At 35.4% G+C, this 17,701-nt stretch overlaps 1 protein-coding gene and 1 long non-coding RNA gene across 3 annotated transcripts in view; one reads left to right on the forward strand and one right to left on the reverse strand.

Moving 5' to 3' along the window:
- The window catches only part of LOC118646360, a 179,341-nt gene that overhangs the window by 1,839 nt on the left and 159,801 nt on the right, over positions 1-17,701 (reverse strand). The window lies entirely within an intron of this gene.
- Positions 9,539-17,701, forward strand: part of LOC105837447 — a 220,657-nt gene continuing 212,494 nt past the window's right edge. Inside the window, exon 1 of one of the 2 annotated variants that reach the window (XM_036288060.1) lies at positions 9,539-10,428. The gene's annotated coding sequence lies outside the window, so the exon portion shown is untranslated. The remainder of the gene's footprint in view (positions 10,429-17,701) is intronic. The other variant, XM_036288098.1, reaches the window with a different exon arrangement.

The raw sequence follows: 17,701 nt of genomic DNA on the forward strand, positions 1-17,701 counted from the left end.
TTGATATCTGGTAATCTGACTTTGTTCGATCGTAACTAGTAATTCTAAATAAATCAATAAGGGCCGAATATTCCAACTTCTTAGTAAACTTACCTATCAGATAAATATATCTGATATCTGTCTATTTATCTAAGAAGAAATGAAGATAGACACATACTTACCTGATAGGTAAGTTTACCAAAAAGTTGGAACAACCGACCCTAAAAGTTTCCTCTTTGTTACAACAATAAAAAAAAAATAAATATAGAAAACTGCTTTACTGTTGGAGTTTTTATAACATAACGAATAGAGATAAAAACAAAAATAAAACAAATAAATCAAGCAGATAATTACCTAATTTTTATTATTTTATTTTTAATATAGCTGAAGCCATACAAAGTATGGTTATACATCAAGAATAAAATTAAAATCAAATAAAATCTTTATTAATTCTTTATTTTTATGTTTTTATTGGTATAGTTTATTCATTTTAAACATAGTAAGCATAGTAAATAATGCCTGATAAATAAAATGTTTCTGAAGTGCAGTATATATATACCAGAGTTACCTTATATTTGATTTGATTTTAATTTTAAGGTAAATTTTTAAAAACTGCTAATACGATTATAGCTATTTAATTTTGTTTTAAAAATAAATGCAATTAACTTATTTCTATTAATCAATTAGTCTCCTTTATCCAGTAATTCAGTACTAATCTAAGAAAGACTTCTAGAAAGCATGTTGCCTACTGATGTATTAAAGAAATTAAATCAATCATTTTCTCGTAATTTTCAAAAGCTTAACTAAATTAGTTTGACAAATATTTCTTTGTCATGAAGTACGATGCTTATTACAGCAATTTAATTAAACTACAAAATTTCATTAAACATTTACATTATAATATTTACGTCACACTTAGAATAAATCCTGTCAGGAAAATGTTATATTTGCACAGAGTTTAAATATTCAAGTTAAGTCACTATTTAAAAATGTTCTTAAAACATTGCTTATTAATATCACAACGTTTAATATTCTATTTTAAAACTAACTGTGAATTCTCTTTTCAACAAATTTGGGTTAACTTATTAATATATTAAGTTATTAAATTTAAAATATTTGATATTACATATTTATATGAATCAAAACTGTAATAAAAGTGTTCTTCAAAATTATTTCTTAAGATCTGTTAAAATTACGATTATAGATAAAATATAATAACATGTTTAAATCGAGTAAATATTTTAATAAGATATGCGCATCGTTAAGCATCCGGTAGATATTTCGAGTGCCTCGAGTTTAATACGCGTGACATAATCCACATTCTCCGCTTAATTACATTCTCTTGATAGTTCCGAACAGTGTGAAGTAACTGGAACATTAGCTCTATAAGTTTAAGAAACCACTATATCGCGATCTATATTATGTCAAATAGAATTGTCTTTTTTTGTAGAAACCAAAAAACATTTTAAATTGATTAAATTTGTTTCAGTCTCAATCAATAAATATTGCTTGAGAGAGAACCTTGAGATATATGTCATATTTTCTTAAATTGACTAAATTTTTTTATAATATAATGTAAAATAACGTAAAATATTACAATGTTATATATAATATATTACATGTTATAGATTATTGTTTGATTATGTTTTACTATTATGTGTTTGATATTATTGATTATACATATAATGTGTAACCATGGCATTAAATTATGTGTTGCTATGGCATTTATATATTTAACTGATTTTTACTTTAGTTTTAATCTAATTATTTCTTCTAAAAAATAATGAAAATGCCGCCAGCTCGGTACGCCTTCATCTTGAACGTTGCTCTCACTTTTCACGCAAAGGGACAATTATGAGACAAGTCTGAAAAATTGCCGCGTAGCTCCTTTTGCTAGCAAAGGTTTCATTACAGAGAACCTCATTATTTACTTTTCCATCTGTCGCACATCTCTACCACATTGCGTTGAATCATCCTAACGAAGAGCCGGTAATTGGTTAATTAATATTAACTGACGCGAATGGCACAGTTTTGTATCGATTTTATCGGTCAGTAATGAATTCTCGGGCGTTACTAATTTAATAATAATTTTAAAAGAAAATATGTCATTGAATATTATGCGCGTCTCTTCTATTTAATTTTTATGACTTTTAATTAACAAATAATCTTCTCAAAAATAATTAAGGTCCATTTCAATTGGATTCTTTCGCTTCCTGCACATGCACTGAATGATGTAATACGTATGAAACTACGAGCCTCCCCTCTTACGGTTTCCCTCTGTCATATTTCTGCTATCGACATGAATTTATTATTAACTTACTCGCATATATGGAATACGAATATGTACATATTCTTTGTGTTGCGCGCGCGCAGCGTGCTCGGCTATCTCGTTGGTTTGATTAAACTACAATGACATTTATCGATTTATCCGACTGCAGAACTGATCGAAAGGAATATTAAATACTAAGCGTATGCCGCAACCACATACGTATTAATATACTTATGTTAAATATCAACAAGTTAACGTTCTATATTGCAAAAGTGATATAAAACTAACATTACCAGTCAAAAGATCACATTTGAAATAAGTATTCTAGATGGTCAAATCTTGAAATTCTATGGATTTTATACCCGACTTAGGAACATATTTAGTTATTTTAATATATAAACGGCAAAATATTTCAAAATCAACGTATTAAAAAATGTTTTAAATAAATGTTATACAAAAATATAAGAAAATTTTGTTCCTGATAATTTTTAACGTTAGTTTTTTAATATCATTTTTGCAATATGGAACGTTTCTTTATAAGCGCATATTGTATAACCACATATGTATTAATATACGTTTCTTCATGTGTTTTCTGTTTAAAAAATTAACTAAAAAAGCAGACAAAGAAAATTTTCTTTACAATATAATATTATTAATAATAAAATAAATATTGTAGACAGTAAACGGTAATAGAATTATACAAAAAGTAACAATTGACGATATCTTTGAATTGAAAATATGACTTACTAGTAAAACTTTCTTTAATTTAAATTATAAATTATAAATAGTTGTGGTTTACTTGTAGAAAAAAATTAATGAAAATTCGCCAACTTAATAATCTAACTTTTTTATTTATAATCGTGCTACGTTGAGACAGCAATACTTCTTTATAAAATATAAGTCATAATTTTATTTAATGTTTCGATCTTTCTTAAGACTTGGTATAACAAAATACAAATGTTTAATAAATGTTCCATGTTACGCATATCCAATAAAACAGATTTTACAAATCTCATATTTAGCTTGGTATTCAGTCATCTATATTGTTAAATGTAATAATACCTAATCCACAATGTTTAAAATAATGCGATTTATAATAATTAAATTAATGTCTATAGCGGAAATTTAATACATTTATTGATTTATCATATATCCGTCGCTGAACATTATCTCGTTTTGACATCAGCCCATTTATTGTATGATATATAAATAATATCTAATTATTTGTTACAATCAAACGTGTGTATGTGCACGCGACGACATATGCCACACACATATGTAATATTAATTATTCTTTTAATTTCCTTTAAGATTAAATAAAATGAAAATAAATGATCCAATAAAAAAAAAACAATAAAATATATTTTTTAATTCACACAAACAATTTATAATTCAATTTGTTATCATCAAAAATATGATACGATCTTTTATGTGCTGCAAACATACAATTAATTTTATTTTTCTTTAAATTGAAACACGCTTCAATAGTTTATTATTCATTGCAACAAATTACAACTGCATGCTTAAAGCGAGAAGGCAAATAGGTGGAAGGGATTGGAACGGAGGGCGCGATGAATGAAACATAATTTATTCAATTGGCACTAATAAATGGTATTTATCTCGCCCACCTAGTAGTTACGTTAAAATAAAATTTGTACATTGTCTCGGCAGTTATATTTAAAAAGTTATATTATTACCGACGCAAAACATTGACAAATAATACTCTTAACTAAAGTCAGTGTGAATCAATCAGCTAAGTATCAAGGAAAAAATAATTGTAATTTATTTTTAAAAATCGTAAAAATTTAAATGTTAAAAATTATAAAACAGTGTGTATATATACATATTGTTTTATAACTTCTAATATATATAATATCCGCAAAAGGTTTCTCAAAATCCATCAACTATTTCGATCGAAATTAATAAAAAAAAAGTGGAAACATGTAGAATTTCAGTAATTGATGTGCACTCTGTATATCAATTACTGAAAATGTGAAAATCAATTGCTAGGGCATTGTTACACTCGCCTCTCCATTATTCAATGTTCATATCATCGTTAAATTGATTACATTTGTATTTTCTGCAAATTGATGGAGATTTGATCGCTAAGGTAGAATTTATTATTCTGATTAAACTGCTTTTACGTTATGAAATTGACCTATCGTTAGAACTTTATATTATTAAGAAACTTATGTCAATAGTATACGATAAGGCACGTGGGGTACATTTTCGAAAAGGACTGTTTAAGTATTTACAGTGTCGTGGCCCCTTGTATTTATTTATAACATCAAGATAGCATGGATATTTTATTTACTACGTCCTTTTAATGAGATAGATTTAGCTCTGTGATAAAATATCTAACTGTTTCCGTTGGTAATGCAATCGTGCTGCGCATTGTGTTATTCGTTTGCAGGAGACTCGAAGTTTAATTAATCGCTGCTATATCCGCAACGCATGGAATTACGCTTTACACACGAACTTAACTGCATTGTACCATGTAAAGTCTAATAATAAACGTTTAACATCACTCAACATTAAAAACGTAACCGGCAATTCGTTATTTTTCCCGGTTTGCTAATTAATAATTACATTCCACGCGACTAAAGATACACATACGTTTATTAATAGTTTTTGTTTTATACAAGCTGTATATGTATAGTAAACTACCGGTTTACGTAAACATATGCTACTAAATACGGTAAATTACGGACAAATAGCAATGCGCGTATTAAAATATTAAATCTAAATTTACGTACATTTAATATTGAGATTTAATCGACAGAACTCATTTGTTTTTTATTCGACAAATATGTTTTGCTAACAGCATCTGTATATTCTGTTATAAACAACGAATTAATTAAAAAAGGATTTCCAGAAATTAATTCGAGGTAATAATTAAGAAGAGTCTAGGCCTCCAGGTTTTGTTACATAATATAAGAACTTGACCTAATTTTGAAAATAAAATTATGTTTTAATACACAGTCGTGAAACTAGTTATTCGAGCACCAAACAAGTAAGTTTATTTTGTGCTATAAAGTCAAATATTGTAATTTTTTACGAAAAACTCGAATAAAGGTGAAAATCCTTGGATGTATTTTCATAAAAAAAATATGCATTTAATTTGTAACATAAAATAAATTCCTAATATCTTGTGCAATAAGATTATCTCATTTATTTAATATTATTTCACCACAAATTTAATATGTTTTACATAGAGATGAAGTAGAATTGTCATTGTAATTTAATTTAAATAAATACATCTTTTAATTTGATTCTGTTAACAGTAAATCTTAGTTTCAAATATCAATTCGCAATGATGGAAATGTATCATTGGCAAGAGTTTTTTCACTTCTCCTCTTCCCATCGAGTTTTTTTAAAAAATTTCAACATTAATAAATTTGCAGCATAAGATATACTCCAAGTTATATGGACAATTAATTTCATAACTGTATAGGTATTTCTAAATTTTTTTAAATGTTTTGTTCATATAATTTTCTTGAAATGACTTTCTAAAGTGAGATAAAGTATTCTTTTATGAGGAAAAAATTTTTAGATAATTTAATCACAAACAAAATGTAAGAATGTTCAGACGCTATAATTTACAAAAAGAATAAAGTTTAAATAATTTTAAGATTCAAAAAACTATCATTTGCGTAAGAATATAAAATGTTCGTAAATTATAAAGTACTCTTTATATAACATTACCCACTAATAAAAATGCAGCAATGTCGCTTGTTACTAAATCAAAATCATTATTATGAAGGAATCTACTTTAATTTTTTCCATATCAACGTTTATCACATTATTATAAATTTTTAAATAACAGACAATCGTTTTCTTCCATTTATTATTATTTACTATTTTGAAGATGACAATGTCGAAAGCTTCTGCATTAAAAGATATCCACATGAATGGCAAGTCATGTGAATTTTCTCCTTTTTCAAGCTGAAGAATCTCTTTAATGCGATTCGCGTCCACCGAGATGGACCATTTCCGCGAGGAGAATAATCAGTTGGAAATCTGCGAAAGAATTCCATTATGGTGGATACACGAGTCTCGGACTCGTTCGATATTACGTGCGTATGTTGGCGGACGTCCCGTCGATCTTTTTATCGAGCTTTTATCGTTCCTTCTGCGCTCAACGGTTGGAAGGAGTATTCGCGAATAGAGTTGCCATATTAAAATTTTTTAAACTAGAACTTACAGGCCAAAAACCCCGAATATTTTTGTTGCAATCCCGGACGTATACGAAAATACGTTAATTATACCGCTCAATAAGTGGTCGTGCCATTGGAAAAAGCACGGGAAAGGAAATAAATAATTAAAATATTTAAAACCCCGGACGTACATAATTTTGCCACATAAATTTTCAACACTTTCAAAATATGTGTTTTTTATTACGGAGAAACTGATGGAGACCAATCGGTTTACGTACTGGTAAACATTGCAAATAATATAAAAATAATATAAATACTTCCACAATGGAAATATTATAACTAATATCGATATCGACAATAACAAGCAGTTAAATCGTGTAATGTAATTTACAAAAATTGTTTCGAGTAAATGATAACAGTAGCTGCATCATTTATTCGAACTAATTATATTTTCAAATCCATATGAACGCAAGTAATTTATTAATAAGAAGAAAGCAACTCACACTTACCAAGAAGTATTTTAAAAGCAGTAGCAGCATCACCTCTCGTATACGTGTCCTTCCTTGTGTATGTGAAATTCGCTCTGGACCGACAAAAGGACGCGAGGAACGTGACGAGATCTCACCTCGCGATACTAAAAGACGAGACACTCCTCGTTGCCTACGCCGGACACCGGCATCCCCGGCGATGCCTTCCGCGGGGACACTCACTCGCGATCGACGAGAGGACGCGAGGAACGCGACGAGATCGAGCGGAGACGGGGATCGCGACACGACGCGAACGCGGGCGACGGTCAACTGCAGCCTAAAGTACGACCGTTGTGCACTAATTACGTCACAACATGGCCGTGCCTTGCACACGACGCGACGAAAATCTCACGCGATTTTCGCGCCGATTTCCCACAGACAAGAGGGAAGAGGGAGGAGGGGCGTGACCACTTTGCCCGTCGATTTATGTCGTCGGCTCGATCGACATCCCCGGCGATGCCTTCCGCGGGGAAAACTCGCTCTCGACCGACGAGAGGACGCGAGGAATGCGACGAAATCTCACCTCGCGACATTAAAAAGATGAAACAATGGCGGCGGCGCGACACTTCGTTGCGTACGCCGGACACCGGCATCCCCGGCGATGCTTTTCGCGGGGAAACTCGACGCGAGGAACGCGACGAGATCGAGCGGAGACGGCGACCGTTGTACATGAACTGCGTCACTTCACGGCACGACACGAAAAACTCAAGCGATTTTTGCGCCAATTTCCAAGCGGGAGGGAAGAGGGGAAAGAGGCGCGAGAGACGCGACCACTTTGCACGCCAATTAATGTCGACTCGGTTCGACAGTTCCCCGACCTTCCACGGGGAAACTCACTTTCGACGCGAGGAACGCGACGAGATCTTACCTCGCGGCACTAAAAGGACGACCTCTTGTAGAGTAAAAAAACGCACGATCGCGACGCGTAGACAATGTGACCTTCCGCTTGCGTGTTCGCGGTCGTACTGAGTCGCCTGGCAAATCGTGGGAGGGGGCAAGTAGCCGATTGGCCTTGAGAATAGGAAGAAAAAATTCGTGGAAAAGAAAAAAACTCCAGCGCTTCGGCACGCGCCTGGCGTCTACCAAAGGTCACATAAAAACATGAGCTCTGCTTCCGAGAAGAGATTAGCCATACACATGACAAAATTCGATGTTTTGATCTAAAAATTTTTCCCAATATATCAGAATTATATGCACCGCATCATTTTCTAATAATTTAAAACTGTATTACTGGTTCGTCTGTATTAAAGAAAAGCCAACTCTTGGTTTAAATATGAAATCGGTCTCAAATAAAAATAAAGAAACACACAGATTTAATTTGAATAATTTGAATTTAAAAAAATTAAAAAGCACAATTGACGAAAGACACAAATTATGTTGCACGAAATTAAGTTTGTTTTCATAAAAATTGACTTATTAGATACTGGAACGCTACTTTTCAGGAAAGAATTTCTAGTACTATTTGTAAAATAAAGGGTAAATTAAGTTTTAAAAAATATATAAATCTGCAGGATAGCTACTTGATATAAAGGACATATAGTCACCGTAGCCTTATCTCTTCATATTATTTAATTTTGTTGGCACACATTGATGTCCAATGTGAAATTCACAAATATTTTATCATAAACGAGACAAAAGAGAAAAATTTATTTATTTATTTATTTATTATTGTATATATCTGTATTTATTTAAAAAAACTGATTGAATCTAATAATTCTTTTCGTATATTAATTTATATAACATTTAATCCTAAAAGAATAAAAAAGAAAGAAGAAAAAAATAGATTCGATATATTTACTGTAAAATATTAATTATTTCTTTCTCTGCCAAATTCTGTAAATATCAATTAATTTACTTAATTAATGTTTATTTAAATTACTTATTTATTTTTAAACATTTATTTTTAACATTTTATTCTTTTATTTAAAATATTTATTTACTTTTTAAATATTTTACATAATTAAATAAAATAAATGACCCATAAAAATGTCTACAATTTTTATTTCTGTGATTTTACAAAAGATTATTATATCTTTAACAATTCTCACAATCAGATCTACACACAAATATATCTAGATTTCTTATCGATTTAAATTACGATTCAAATTATTCACTCTTAAATTGACTGTAATTCCATGAGAAAATTAACTACAAGTTAGAAATGAATAATTAAACCAGTATTTTGTTGTTAGTCTATTAAGTATTTTAATTTTATTATATTTAATTGTTACTCAGCCGCTCAATAAGTGGTCGTTGGAAAAAGCACGGTAAAGGAAATAAATAATTAAAATATTGAAAACCCCGGACGCACATAATCTTCCTGGACAAATTTTCAACGCTCTCAAAAATCTGCCCGGACAATTTGTCCAAATACCCTAAAAAAGAGGACAGTGTCTGGGGAAAAGAGGACGGATGGCAACCCTAGCCGCGAAGATAGCAGAGTATTCCGCCAACCCTTCAAGTTCACCGATCGCACGTACATTTAGGTTGGTACGTTACTCCAATTCCCGATGCGAATCCGAGCACGGAGATCGGTCAAAGGCGCCTGGCAAGTCATCGCCGTCACCGCTGCCGCGTCGGCCGCTAGGAGCGCGCAGGTCGCGAGCGCGCACCTCAGCCGCGTCCGGTCACTCAGTCTGCCGCAGTCAGCAGCGCGGGACAGTCGTGTCGTTGTCGCGTCGCGTCGCGCGTTAGCCTCTCTCTCTCTTTCTCATTCTCTTTCTCCTCCTTTCTCACTTCGACCGAGAGATCGAGGCACGGAGCTCTGGATCCCTCGTTCGGACTCGTTCCGGCTACGCGTATCCACTGCACAGTGCGCTCGAGCGGGATCGTCCTCGTGGGAAAAAACGCATTCCTAACGCGTTGCGTGCGACGGAGTACTGTATATCCGGTTTCGCGCGTCTTACTTGACGTCATTGTCCCGCACGGCGATCGCACAGGGATCCCCTCGGGGTGCACGCGGCGCGCGTTCCTCGACCTTCGGCGAGCGTTGTCCTTGCGGTGTTACCGGACGCGCTCGGCGACCTTTGGTGTGTATGTGTGTGCATTCCTTCTCAGTGCTCGGGATAATGTGACGCGCCCGCTGTGTTGTGCGGCCACGTTTTCGAACGACGCGGGCCGGGACGACGACGACGGCGACGACGACGACGACGCGCGCCCGTTTGCGGGAAGAGTTTCGGGAGTGTGTTCGGTCGAGAGGTTGTGGCGTGGGGCCGAGGGCCCTCTCTCTCTCGTAGTACAACGCGGTGGTGTAGCAGTAGTATCGCGCGGCCGTGCATGCGGCGTCCTTTGTGGTCGCCGCGGGGAGAGATTACGAGAGTGTAAAGCGGCGGTGAGGGGAACGGAACGGAACGGAGCGGAGCGGAGCTGAGCTGAGCTGAGAGAGAGGAGGACGGCGTGAAGTTGCCGCTGCTTCGATTAACGGATACGAGCGAGCAGGCGATGAGTGAGTAACCGCCGCCGCCGCCGGACGACGACGACGACGACGACGGAGAGGGTGAGTCAACTGATGTTCTTCTTCTTCTTTTTCTTCCTCATCACCGAGAGTTTAACCGCTCATCATCTCGCGTCAACCGTTCTGCCGTTCCTACGTATTAACAACGCCAGTAAAGGTACGCGCGCGCGCGCGCACGCGAAAGAGAGAGAGCAGCACGCTCGGATGCACGAGAGTGCCGATCCTTTCGACGATGCCTTTGCCACACTCTGCCCGTGTAAATCCGTGGCACACGAGGCGGCGCACACCGCGATCGGCCATGCGCTCGTTCCATTCGGGTAACGCGGTCTCGGGGGGCCCGGAATGGAATCTCGTCCCGAGCGCTGCTGATGAATCTCCGTTTTGCGTCTTCGACTCTTCCGACGGTCGAGTCGAGAAAGAGAGAGAGAGAGAGAGATACGTCTCTCCGTCTCCGTTCGTGGTCCCGTCTTCGCGATCGCGCCTCGTTCTTCCGAAATCGCCGAGGTTAGACGCGACCGTGGATGTGTGAATCTTTCGACGTCTTCGTCTCTCTCTCTCTCGAGATCGTCGCGCGGGAAAGAGTGGAACGAGAGACGACGGCGCGTAGGTGTCACCGGGATCACCGTTGAATGGAGAATACCGGGAAGAGGGAGGCATATCGCGATATATACGCTGTGTTTGCACTGGGTCAGTTTCACGACGTGAAGAACGTTACCGGAAATACCGCCGTACGCAAAACAATAATACTAAATAATAATAATAACAATAATAATGATAATAATAATAATAATAATAATAATACTGCTGCACGTTATAAGATGTGTGAAACGTGCATAGAAACAAACTCCTGTAGTAAATGTGTAATGCGGGCTCATTTGACTCGGAGTCACGTTTCATAAAATTTTCGTGCACAATTTCGTGCGATAGGTAGCGATAGTTTCGCATTTATTTCTTCACTTTTACGACTTTTACATCTGTCTGTGCTTCGCTTTTCGTACTTCTCCTCCTCCTCCCGGTGCTCTCTCTTTTGCATCGAGCGAGATGCATCTCTCCATCGGAGCGACTTTTGCGATTTAATGATAAAACGCGCGCGTTGTTAATGTAACGACGACAAATATTTCAAACGCGTTTAATGTTGGACGAGAACACGGTCGTCCGATGCACACGTATATCAAACGACTGCATCTGCGTTTAATTATGTCGGCGCGTCTAAATTATGTAGTTCAAATCTTGGATACTTCGTCCGAATTAGGAATATCGCGATTGTACGGCCGAATATATTATGTGTGGCATATTTCGATGTACTGTATCATTAAATAGCAATGGTGCTGATACTCGAAATATAATCTTGTACGAGTGAGACCTAAAATATATTGATAGAAGTTATCTTGGTTTTTTAAGCGTGAACCCTTGATATCGACGCGCATTTTCAAGTTCTTAGTTTTTACAATATATAGTTAATAAAAAAGGATAACTATAACTTAAAAATTTATCTTTATAACACAATGTGAAGCTTTATTTTTACAAACATGAGTATTAAGTCTAACTGGTTTTTCAAAGTGCTATTTAAAGTTCAAAGTATCTATAAAAATTCATATACATGCAACTTGTAAGATTTTCTAAAATAATCATCTGTACCTTAAATTAGACTTTATTTTGTAAAAAAAGAAAATCTAGTTAAATTGCTTTTGAAAATTTCAAGAAACTTCCATGAATAGAAATCAATCCGACACGATATACTTATTCATAGCAATTAATTATTAACAAATTTTTGATAGACTTGTAATCATAAACTAAAGAGTACGTGTACACATATACATATAATCTCTACTTTATTGTTTGTATTAATTAACTTTCAAGTTATTGTTAACTTCAACTTTTGATTGTCATATTGAAATTTGACGCGTCAAAGCAAAGTTTATTAAACTTGAAGTTGTTTTTCTTTCTTCCGATTGGTTGGATTCCAATCTCTAATCTGAGCTTTAGAGCCATTATACAATAATGTAAGGTATTGTAAGGCGCAGTGTTGCTGTGCTTATTTCTATTAGCGTAAATTAACCTTAATCTAGTTCTCATTCTTAGAAGTCGGTACAAAGAAAGTTAAACTAAGATTAAAGCTAATCTATATCGATAGAAATAGATACACAATTGCGCCTTACATAAACATGAGACATTCACGTTGCTTACACTTTTTGCACTCGGCATTTTCACATTCTCTCTCTTCAACGCCTGAACATATATTTTTATCTTGTTTCAAGTGCAAGAATATTTGGAAATTTTAAGCAATGCGAGCAAACCTACAGTAAAAATAGACTGAGCGTGTCTGACATCTAGTAATGAAGATCAGGTAAAAGAACAGCGGAAAGCACCTGCCGTATTGCTTTCTCTCTCTTTCATTTTCACGCCATTGTTTTTTCTCTTTTTGTTAACTGTATCTTACGTCTCTCTCTACGTAATCTCCAGATTTTGTGCTTTACGCTCGGTCTATCTTTTCTATGGTACCTTACAGCTATTTCGCTGATTCTGCTGTAAAATAGCCTTTACTATTTGTCGTACAACACATTTTTCAAACGTGTCAAACATTGGCTGCAGGATAAAAGATATATCGTGAGATCAGAGTTGCTAGAGAGGAATTTAGGAAATTTTTCCCTAAATTTGGATTTTGTAACTTTTAATTCCTATTCTCCAAAACGAGTTTTGGAAAGATAAAAATATAGATATATATATTTTATTCTTCTAAAAAATTCCATAAACATTTTAAATTTTTACAAAAAGTTGCCCGTAATAATCGAGATCCAAATTTAGAAGAAATCCTCCAATATAGCAATTTTGTTAGATATTCGAGAGCTATTTTATTCGTGCAACCAATGAATATACTTGAAAAATTTGTCGTACGACAAATGTAATATTTTTAAACGTTGTTAACTTTTACGAATTTTATTTTGTTGATACACTCGTCTAATATCATGAGTCATCTATATTGTTCTGTAATATAATTATCAACACTGATGCTTTTTTATTAACAATATTTAAAAATACAATGTGCAATGAGAATCTAAATTCGGAACGTACTTCGCCATACAAGCGTTAAATAATTATACGAATTTTTGCTTAATAAGGAATGCTTGTGCGATAATTTTATCGTTGCTTTAAAATTTACAAGTACAATTATTTCGGGACGATATAAAAATGCAACAAATTCGGAAAATAGATGTATTATGGGAGATATGATCTCTCGAAAAACGAACGGAGTAAGGAGACAATTGACACTCTTCTCTCTTTCGTTTTAACTGAAGCAAACGCGCGAGAAATAACACGCTTCGAAAAGTTATTAGAACCCGCGATACTTAATATGAAAAGATGGGATCGCGCGGTAAAATAAATTTGCCTCGCGTAAAAAGGGCAAAACGCGCTCTCTTTCAATGTTTACTCTACATATATCAATCTTCCGCAAGTCACTGTTGTTCGGAGCAACAGTCTCGAAGCGAGATATCAATTCTTTTGCAGAAGCGATCAATCTATTGCAGCCGGCATGAAATAAGATATCAGGCTCTTTGAGAGATCGGATGGGAATCCGTTTCGATGTTTTATTATCATATCGATATCACGCATGTTTGCTTTTTCGGAGATATATACTTTTTTTTTTATTTAAATTAAAAAATATATACAGTAATTTTTTCAGTGGCGTTTTTAGCGTTTTCAGCGTGGCGCTGGAGTCCCTTTTTGCCTCTTAAAAAACCGGATGTCGTTAAGTTACTTCGATTATAAAACACGTATAATTGGCGAGAAGTTTATCGCGCGTTTTGTATAAATAAATGTCGTTATTGCGCTTGCCGAGATGACAAGAGCTGCAAGCCAGTTTGCCAGCATAATTGGTGCGCGTTTGTCGATTCCGAGTGTGCGTTATTATCAAGTTCGAGGAACTTTCGCCCGGGGACGAGATCCGCTTTGCAATATTATAAACGCAGTTATTTGTACGAGCCCTTCCTTCCCTTCATTGAAAGTCGAGACAACCTAACCTAACCGTTCTATTAAAATGACAATTGAGCCGCTGAGTAGCGAGCAAGGGTCGACAATTTCGTAGAGCATTTAATTATGAGATCTCATCTCGCAATTTAGAAGATCCTCCGAACGCGAGGAGAAAAGTCAATTTCTTCGGCAAAGCGCCTCCGTTTGTCGAAGTACGTCAAAAATAACTAGCGAAAGGTACACGTCACTGAAACGAATAGATGGATGGACGCTGATTAAATGTGTACATTGATTTCGAAACAGATTTCGTGAGATTAAATTTCGAAATAGATTTCGTGGCATAATACTCGTGGCGTGGTAATACTCTAGTGATACGTGACATTGAATTAGAACGCACCAGTGATAATCTTTGGAAATGGAAAACTTTGAAATTGTTGAGAGTTGAAACTTAGCATCGACGAAGGAATATTATTTTAATGGAGGTTAATGTGTCTCATTAAATGATGGCCGCCGAGTGTTCCGGTAGATTTTGAAATCTCGGCACACGATGATTTATTCCTCGAGTGACAGTGAACGAACGGACCTGAAACGCTCATTTCCGTTTCAATAACGTTTCAGCGGATGTATGCCATTTCAGTGCCTGAAAATTTGAAATCACAGTGATATTTTTATATGGAACGATCGTATCCCGAGCGGAAATATATGAGGCTTTTTTGTTGATTGATTTTACGTGAAATAGAAAAATATAAAACTGCTCTATATTAACAAGATCATACTTGCTTTGATATTTACATTGTGTTTTTCTTTTCAAGGTTGGAACACGGTTAGCTAAATATACCTCGAATTGTTTTCGAGAGTATTTTTACGCGCGCGATCGAAATAGCATACGTAGAGACGTACAGTGCTAACAAGGGAATCGGAATCGATCCTATGACATATTCTTCATGTTTGTAGTAATAATAATAATAATACTCAACACGAAAAATAATATTGCATGCTCAATACGTCTATGGCAGTTTATCCGCTACGTCATGATATTTGTATTTGAGACATTTTAATAATTTAATGCAATGACACGTTTGTGTTGTGTTACTTGAAACATAATAAAGCATGCGTCGACCCATTTAGTTACCTATTGTACATACAGGTATTGGCACGTTCGATCCACGGCTATTCGTTTGGTCCATAAATCGGCTACGTCATTGAACTCTTGAGCCCTATCGCCGCATTCCTTCACTCCCAACACCGTTGCGACGGCGCCAGGAGACGCTCTCTGATAAAAGTTACTCGTACTCGCGTATGAATCATACGAGGCGACGAGTCCGTCGTTGCCCTACCTCCGAGAACTCCTATACCTGCGTGTCCTACGAACATACGTATCATCGTAACAGGCGATACCGTGCCTATGCCGTTATTTCTGAAAAAAAAGTGTTACATAGAAAATAATCAAGGGGACTCTCCGAGTTTAGATATGACCGTGTAACGCGCCATCGGTCACGGCGATTTTTAGAAGCTTCTGTCAAAACCGTAACGGAATATCGGACAATGAGGTAGCAAAAAGGAAAATCATGTTTCGCAAAAGGAATAGAATATCTATAACAGAGAACGGAAAAGAAGCGCGCAGACTAGAAGTAAACGCGGGATGAAATAGGTTGGTAATTTATGTTCAAAGTTGAAATTTTCAAGAGCAAAAAGGATTGCATAAGTTTTTGTTATATTTACCGAATTATATAGAGTGAAAAAGAAAAGATGGACGAAATAATCAATATGCACGAACGGATTATTGTGCTCAGTTCTACTTAATGGACTTTAAATTCAAACTTCATATAGATACATGTTAAAGATAGCTAAACCCGCTTTTAGCGTGAAACATGGGCTCCCTTTTAGATAATAGCCTGGTTACCTCAACTATATAACACAAGCCAGGGGATATTATTAGATAATGCATTTAACTTGTTACATATAAGTAACAACATTATTTTCCTCACTCCCCCCTTTGTACATTACTGTTAAGGTTTAAACTATAAAATAATGTTGCCTCTAAAAAAATTTTGCTTAAGATTTCTCATATATATAGAAAGAGAGAATATTAAAATTGACGAGATAATTAATGCAATCAGACAGACAATCAAACGCTTTTTTTTTTTGTAGACATTTGCTTTTACTTTGGCATGCGCATCTTTAATACTTGTTCTTAATCCTTCGATACCTCTCGCCCAAACAAATCTGATCGCGATCATTAGTCACGTTGCCTCACATGGCGCCATTTGCGTTAAAATAGTATCACCTTTCCGAGAAGGGTCTGACTCGTGCCACGCTTCGAAGAGTCATTCATGACGCCGAGAATGCTCGTTCACGATTTACACAATTTCCCTACTGAATTGTGCGATCCGTGCGACTGTATGCGGCACGCATTATTGCCCGGCGCGGCGGTTGAAACGTTTCTTCGAAGTCAGCAGGCTCCTGTCGCTCATTGTGACATTATCTCCGACGGGATCGGCGACGACGGTGGTTTACATTTATACTGACGCCGACTAAGACGACGACGGCGACATTCCTTGGTGGAAAATGCAACGCGCAGAAATAGAAACGTCGGGCGGGTGCCGAAACGGCGGGGTTTTCGCGGAAATCCGGAAACCGTCGCTTTTTCCTCGAGTGTCGGGCGTGCTAACGTCGGCCTAGTTAGTGAATCTCAAATGCGTGACAAGTTTTACCAGATTAACCGGAGTTTACGCCGATGGTGTGGGTAAACTCATAATTAAAATACTAGTAATACTTTGGTATTAGATATTTATTTTCAACAACTTGTTAAATAAACAATTATCATATATATTATTTATGTATATAATTAAACAAGTTATATAAATACGTAGTGATACATTATTAATTTGCAGATAATATTTCCAGAAATTTCCAATAAATTCTGAATATATTTGTGCACAGATTATTTCAAATATTTTCTTTTGTATTATGCAAAGTACATTAATTAATAGCCAGTTGGAAAAATGTGAATGATAAATGTACGAAAGGTGCTCTCTTTTTTTTTTTAAATATTTCGTTTTTAGACAAGCTTTACGGGGTTCACCGAGACTATTTACGGCGCGAGTCAGCACGAGTTTAGCACAATTCAGCGCAATTTAAAAAGTAATGTTTTTAAAAAGCGCTGCGTTGGCCATGAGAACATTATATCTTTTAAAGAATGGCGACAGTTAGGCACGTAATGTCTAGGATAGAAACAGGCGTAAATTTAAAAGATCAGCATACTGTGCATAAAATATTTTTAAGTTTTAGATGTTTACAAGTTGCTCGAAAATAATTCTAATTTTATTTTATTTCATGATACATA

Source organism: Monomorium pharaonis, chromosome 1, assembly GCF_013373865.1.
Source record: "Monomorium pharaonis isolate MP-MQ-018 chromosome 1, ASM1337386v2, whole genome shotgun sequence".
NCBI classification, from domain to species: domain Eukaryota; kingdom Metazoa; phylum Arthropoda; class Insecta; order Hymenoptera; family Formicidae; genus Monomorium; species Monomorium pharaonis.